We start from the raw sequence: 7,632 nt of genomic DNA, 5'->3' as shown, positions 1-7,632 counted from the left end.
TTGCGCAATTTTTTGGCTAAACAGCTTGGCTAAAAAACTAGTGGAGTACTGCTGTGCATTGTTTTTGAGCAAAAAAATTCACACATTATAAAACTGTCTAAAAGTAGCTAACAGGAAAGTGCGCCCCCTCTGCATGTAACTTTTTTTTTAAAAAGGCACAGCTGGTGCAAACTGCTCAAAAATAGCACAGAAAAAATTTTGAGAAAAATTTTACATGAAAAAATATACATGCGCAAAAACTCCATATCAGGCAAGCAATGATACATGATGCCCCTTTATGTTACAATCTGACATGTTCTGATTCCCTGCCACCATCTTTACTCTATCCTGAGGATCATCACTGATCTACACGGCAGATCACCAGCTTGTTTTCCTACAGAATCTACCATTCCTATAGACGCACGGTCCAGATGTGTCATATTGCCTGTTGTAGTGCTATCGACGTGGGTCAAAGGTATACTTGTTCTTAAAGGGATTGTTCACCAAAAAATGTTTTTCTTTTAAATCAACTGGTGCCAGAAATTTACTTCTATTACAGTACAGCTACTGTATGTCCTGCAGGAAGTGGTGTCCTGCTGTCTGGAGAGCAGGAGAGGTTTTCTATGGGGATTTGCTGCTGCTCTGGACAGTTCCTGACATGGACTGAGGTGGCAGCAGAGAGCAATGTGTCAGTCTAGAAAGAATACATCACTTCCTGCATGACATACAGCAGCTGATAAGTACTGGAAGACTGGAAAAACAATTTTAGAAGTAATTTACAAATCTCTGGCACAAGTGCCAAATGATCAGGCTGGAGTTGCGCTCATCTCTAGTGGTCGGGTCTTGCTTGTTCTAGTTGCTTTCCGTGCATTATATCAATAATAATATAGTTTTTTTTTTGGTCATGTCCACTCGTCTGGTCATATTGGGGGTTGTAGTACCCCTTTATGCCTATGTACCATGTACATCTCTAATCTGAACATTGCCGGTTATCATGGGCTCAGTAAAGATGATGTATACAATATACATATTACATTTATGGTTACGCTAGATGAAAGGGTTAATAGTAATGGGGGACGTATCTGAGGTTTTCTGTGGGAAATCACTGCTCGTCTTTAGAGATGACCTTGTTTATGTTAGGACGGGTGTCCTGGGGTCGTGGGTCACGCATTTTCTCACAGATTCTGCTGGCTACAAGCCACGGACATGATCTTCTCCAAGACCTCTATATCTTTTCCTAAATTTACTGAGATAGGGATCATGAAGAGCTGTGTGCATACTGACCAGTGAGGGGCGCTGTCCTGGAGGTATGGGGGGGCGCTCTAGGGGAATATACCCATTCCTACTATGTCTATGGGGAGTATAGAGCTGGGTGCACCTGTCAGGCTGGGCTCACTAACGGGGGGGGGGTGTTTCACATACTTTTGCCCATGTAGTAGCTACATATATGTATCACAACACATAACCGAACAATAATCTGGAATATGTTAAAGTGAAAATATGACGGGAAGAGTATGGCGAGCGTCAGACATTGTTTTCTGGGAAAAAATGTTCAGGAATGAATGTTACTCTGGGAAAACAGATGTGACGCCTTCCGATGTAGTGTCTGGTGACTTCCATGCTGGGGATGTGATACGGAGGAGGCATTCCTCAATTACACATCGTAACCTCAGTGCCAGCGCACGCACAGCTCTGCTACATCACTGCTGAGGCCTAGAGACATCACTGTACACAGGGCAATGATAGAGAACAATGCTGCCGCCTCTGCCAGCTCTCCTGTGTCTGCTCATCCTCATCTCTGGGAGTCATCTCCTCCCCCTTGTGTGGTGGGCACTGATGGATGGTATCAGCCAGAGGTGGTATAGTTGTGACACCAGTGCTAGTGCAGCACACAGGTATGGTGGTAGTACCTGCTTTATGTGGTGGCTGGCTGTACTCCCCAAAATGGTCGGTGACCTACCGGACTGTAGTGGGCACCTTGGGCACTTGTCACGGTAGTCCTGAGCGGCAACTGACCCTCTCGGACTATTGATACCGCCACCCACAGAAAGAAGAAAAATAACCCAAGGTGTGCGGCTAGTGTGTATAGGTGCTGGTGCGGAGGAGAGGATGACCGAGTCCCAGTGATATAAAAATATAACAGCTTTACTGTGCAGTCTCTTAGGAATACAATACACTTTTGCAAAAATAGATAAATCTTTGTGTTGAGGAGATACTTGAAGGAGTAGAAGAGAGGTAGTTGTAGCAGTGCTTGAAGAGTTGAGAGTAGAGTAGCATAGAGGAGAAGAGTTGGTGGAGGGAGTCCTAACCCAATGTAGCCATGTACTCTGACGGAACTTAAAAGAAATATACTGTAATAAGCTTGTACCTGTGCATAGACTTTGGTCTGACCACCTTCTGCCCTACAGTGTGGAGTGACTTGTCCTCCTAGGGTGATACAAGCCCCAGTCGTGGCTACCTGGGTGAAGCTAAGCTCTCAGGGGTGTCCCAGTTACCTGCACTGCGCGATAGGATACGTAGACCCTGTGGTAGCTTTGTCCTATCCAGGCTAGTTCCTCTTTGTGTATCAGGATACTGGCCTGAACTTCTTAGACTGGTTTGCGGCGTCGGCTAGGATGTTCCCAGACTCTTCTCCCTTTGTAGTGTTTAGCACTGCATAGTAGAAATAATATGAGTACTGAAAGAACTGGTTGTCTCTAGTTGCATTTGTATACACATGTGTCTTAGATTAGACTACTCCAGACTGAACTGAACTGACTTCCCCACAGAGCTAACTCCTACTAGGCTGTGTGTGTGGAGAGCAAGGATAGGTAGAAGAAAAGAGAGTATCTCCTATTGGCTATCACAGGACACCTGATACAACAATAACATTATCCCATTGCTAACTTCAGCTGTGCAACCAAGAACAGAGGTGTATAAAGAACACTGACATATAGTGGTGAAACTATAGAATACTACCCTCATCCTCTTAACCTGGAGTGAGAACTTTAGGACAGGTGCCTAAGGCACTTAAAGGGGTTATCCAGCACTACAAAAACATGGCCACTTTCCCCCCTACTGTTGTCTCCAGTTCAGGTGCAGTTTGCAATTAAGCTCCATTTACTTTAATGGAAATGAGTTTCAAAACCCCACCCAAACTGGAGACAACAGTAGGGGGAAAGTGGCCATGTTTTTGTAGCGCTGGATAACCCCTTTAACAGTGGGACACCACACCTTGTGCTGACAGACTGATCTCTTCAGATCTATGTGAGAAGCAGCAGGGCAGCCAGTTATGTGGAGGGGTTACACAGGCATCTACAGCAGCAGTATGGTAGGACAGTGTAAGTGGAGACGATCTACAAAGTTCTGACATATTTTATTAAGAAACAAAAATAATTAAAAAAAAAGCTTCTGTGCAATAATGTCAGAATCGTTTATCAGGTTTGTTAAATGTAGTTTGCTATTCTCCCCACTAGAGGGCAGTAAGCTGCCGCAGCATCATTGCTGATCCTGCATAGGTAACTAAACCACAGCATGTGACTCCATTACAGCCCTGGCTTCTCCTCACTATGGAGAAACATCCAGTACAGGTGATGCTGCATTTAGCTCACAGAGCATTGTCTGCACTGGATACAGCTGAGAGCAGGACTAGCTATGTACAATGTATCAGTCTGGAGCTCACAGAGCATTGTCTACACTGGATACAGCTCAGAGCAGGACTAGCTATGTACAATGTATCAGTCTGGAGCTCACAGAGCATTGTCTACACTGGATACAGCTGAGAGCAGGACTAGCTGTGTACAATGTATCAGTCTGGAGTCCAGGATATGGAGCTCACAGAGCATTGTCTACACTGGATACAGCTGGGAGCAGGACTAGCTGTGTACAATGTATCAGTCTGGGGTCCAGGCTGTAGAGCTCACAGAGCATTGTCTACACTGGATACAGCTGAGAGCAGGACTAGCTATGTACAATGTATCAGTCTGGGGTCCAGGCTGTAGAGCTCACAGAGCATTGTCTACACTGGATACAGCTGGGAGCAGGACTAGCTATGTAGAATGTATCAGTCTGGGGTCCAGGCTGTAGAGCTCACAGAGCATTGTCTACACTGGATACAGCTGGGAGCAGGACTAGCTATGTACAATGTATCCGTCTGGGGTCGGGGCTGTTTAGCTCTTGGAGGGCCGTGCTCTGTGAGAGTGCCATAGGGATGGTGTATATCACATGTAAGTGGTGGTGACTTGCTTTGGCCTCCTCATACATATAAGCTGAGATAATAGAGCACGGCCGGCTGGATCTGTTGGGTGACCCCGGTGACCTCTTACATTCGGCTTCTCCTCTCTATGGCGGACACATGGTCCCATCATATGGAAGCAGTTAATGTAATTGTGTTAGTGATGAGGAGTCGGCCTCCTCCAGCAGTCGGGATTCTGACGGCAATGATTCACATTCTGCGGAGATTTCTTCATTTCTCTTCACTTTTCCCTTTAATTATTCACATTCTGTATAGGTCAGCGCTCTGGAGTCAGCGGTCCGGCATGTGGACCCCCGGACTGAGGCAATAAGGATGTATGTCATACCCCCCAGGAATACAGAGTCATAGATCTGGCCTCTCATTATTATATTATACAGTTGTATAAGGAGGATGAATAATAGCCAGATCATGGGGATAATCACAGCAGCACAGAGTGTTTCAGGAGGAGTGTGCTGGTCTTATAGGGGTAGTGACCACTATGACGCTCATAACAGCTGAGGCACAGGAACAATAAAAAAGAGAGAGCAGGTCCCCCAGCAGCACAGAGTATTTCAGGATGGAAGGGGAAATTACCTGTTCATGTATGTGATGATGATCAAGGAGATGACAAGAGAACAACACTGGGGGCATGAAAGATGAGATGAGTGCTGACCCCGCCCTCTAATGATAATGAGACCACTCCTCCGCCCTCTAATGATAATGAGACCACTCCTCCGCCCTCTAATGATAATGAGATGACTGCTGACCCCGCCCTCTAATGATAATGAGACCACTCTTTCGCCCTCTAATGATAATGAGATGACTGCTGACCCCGCCCTCTAATGATAATGAGATGACCCTGCTGACCCCGCCCTCTAATGATAATGAGATGACTGCTGACCCCGCCCTCTAATGATAATGAGACCACTCCTCCGCCCTCTAATGATAATGAGATGACTGCTGACCCCGCCCTCTAATGATAATGAGACCACTCCTCCGCCCTCTAATGATAATGAGATGACTCTGCTGACCCCGCCCTCTAATGATAATGAGATGACTCTGCTGACCCCACCCTCTAATGATAATGAGATGACACTGCTGACCCCTCCCTCTAATGATAATGAGATTACTGCTGACCCCGCCCTCTAATGATAATGAGATGACCCTGCGGACCCGCCCTCTAATAATAATGAGATGACTCTGCTGACCCCGCTCTCTAATGATAATGAGATGACTCCGCTGACCCCGCCCTCTAATAATAATTAGATGACACTGCTGACCCTGCCCTCTAATGATAATGAGATGACCCTGCGGACCCGCCCTCTAATAATAATGAGATGACTCTGCTGACCCCGCTCTCTAATGATAATGAGACCACTCCTCCGCCCTCTAATGATAATGAGATGACACTGCTGACCCCGCCCTCTAATGATAATGAGATGACACTGCTGACCCTGCCCTCTAATGATAATGAGATGACCCTGCGGACCCGCCCTCTAATAATAATGAGATGACTCTGCTGACCCCGCTCTCTAATGATAATGAGACCACTCCTCCGCCCTCTAATGATATGAGATGACTGCTGACCCCGCCCTCTAATGATAATGAGATGACACTGCTGACCCCGCCCTCTAATGATAATGAGATGACACTGCTGACCCCGCCCTCTAATGATAATGAGATGACACTGCTGACCCCGCCCTCTAATAATAATGAGATGACACTGCTGACCCTGCCCTCTAATAATAATGAGATGACCCTGCTGACCCCGCCCTCTAATGATAATGTGATGACTCTGCTGACCCCACCCTCCACCATCTGACCATAGACGGGAGAGGTGACCAACTGACCTGTCACATTGCAGTGGATTAGGCAGGACCCCGGTCTGGGCCTTCGGAGACCTCCCTTCTGTACACACAGGCATCTGGAATCCATTAGAATAGATTTTTTTTTTGGTAAAGTAATTCTCCAGGACGAGCGCAGTAGGTGAGGTCTACCACACGGGGGCGCTGCCATTCCTTACTGTACAGATAGAGCCGGACTATGGTCACTATCATACAGTGCCCAATAACGTCCCTGGATTGTCACTATCTCACTGATATCCATAGGGCACCTTTCTGTTTGGGGAAGTTGCTTGTAATTGCCTCACAGCTGATCCATTGCTCTGGAGGAGCTGATCATAGATGTTCAGCAAATATTCCCTTAAAGGGGTACTCCAACATCAGGTAAAAAACTGAAAATAATGCAGGAGTATATAGCATTGCTTACCTGTCTGCCCCAGGTCTGAAACCACAAACATTCACTTTAGTACTTTCTGGATGAGTAGTTGCTCAGTACTACAATCCCCAAAATGCACAGCCCTCCCACCCTACCTACTCCTCCCCCCAGCACTCACAGAAAGGGGAGATGTCCCAAGATTGCGGTGTATATGCTGTGCAGGTGGTAGTGAATAATCACAGGCTCAGCTGATAACGTTTACTTGGTTACTACTTGTAAATGTGCAGCAGGTAATACAACGGATCTTAATATACACTTGATACAGTTCCAATAAATACTCGAACATAGAACCACCAGATCTGTGGGATAAGTGCTGCGTAGGATATAGTGGAGTCGGTAGAGTTGTACTGAGGTAGCGTAGTAGAGAGGAGAGTGCCGTGAGAGTCTCAACCCATGTAGCAATGTGCTCTGCCGGGAGGTTGGAGGGTATAGAAGAATACTTGTAGAAGAAGAAGAAACAACCTGTGCCTGTGTATTGACCTTTCCTATAGTTTTCACACCACCTAATGCCCACTAGCTTTGGTAGAACCGTACCAATGGTTGACACAGGCCCCAGACCTTGTTACCTTGGATGAGCGGAATTGTCAGAATTTTCAGTACACCAGTGCTGCAAGATGTAGTTCATAGACCTTTTCCGTAACTTTGCTCCACCTGGATCAGTTTCTAGCTCTTTAACTCTTTTAGGCATACTGTCCTGCACTGCAGTTACTGCTAGTCCATGGTGTGGGTTGAGGTGACCTGTTGGTTAGTCCTCTCTGGAAGGGTTTAGCAGCGCATCATACAGCATGTTTGAGGCTTTAAGAAAGAGGTTTGTAAGCGGGCTCTGTCCTGCGTCCTACCCGTGCAGGATATTGACTGTGACTACAACTTTTGAACTCCTCCCCTTCCTGTCCAACGTGTGAGGTGCACTGTGGTTGGGTGGAAAGAGTGCAATAGAAGAGTGGAAAGGGGAGAGGTGATAGGACAGAAGAAAGGAAAGATCCTACTGCCTAACAGAATCTGGTACACACACACATACAATAACCTTTTGAGACACTTCAGCCGTGTAGCTTCCACACTTTAGTTTTACAATACAGCGACATCTAGTGGTCATCTTTAATAATACTGTAGCTGCAATAAGACCACACAAAAGTACAGACTTTTACAAAGGGTTTGAATAGGAG

This window comes from Dendropsophus ebraccatus, chromosome 5, assembly GCF_027789765.1.
Source record: "Dendropsophus ebraccatus isolate aDenEbr1 chromosome 5, aDenEbr1.pat, whole genome shotgun sequence".
Lineage (NCBI taxonomy): Eukaryota > Metazoa > Chordata > Amphibia > Anura > Hylidae > Dendropsophus > Dendropsophus ebraccatus.
The sequence above is the reverse complement of the archived record's forward strand: the minus strand, read 5'-3'. Positions refer to the sequence as shown.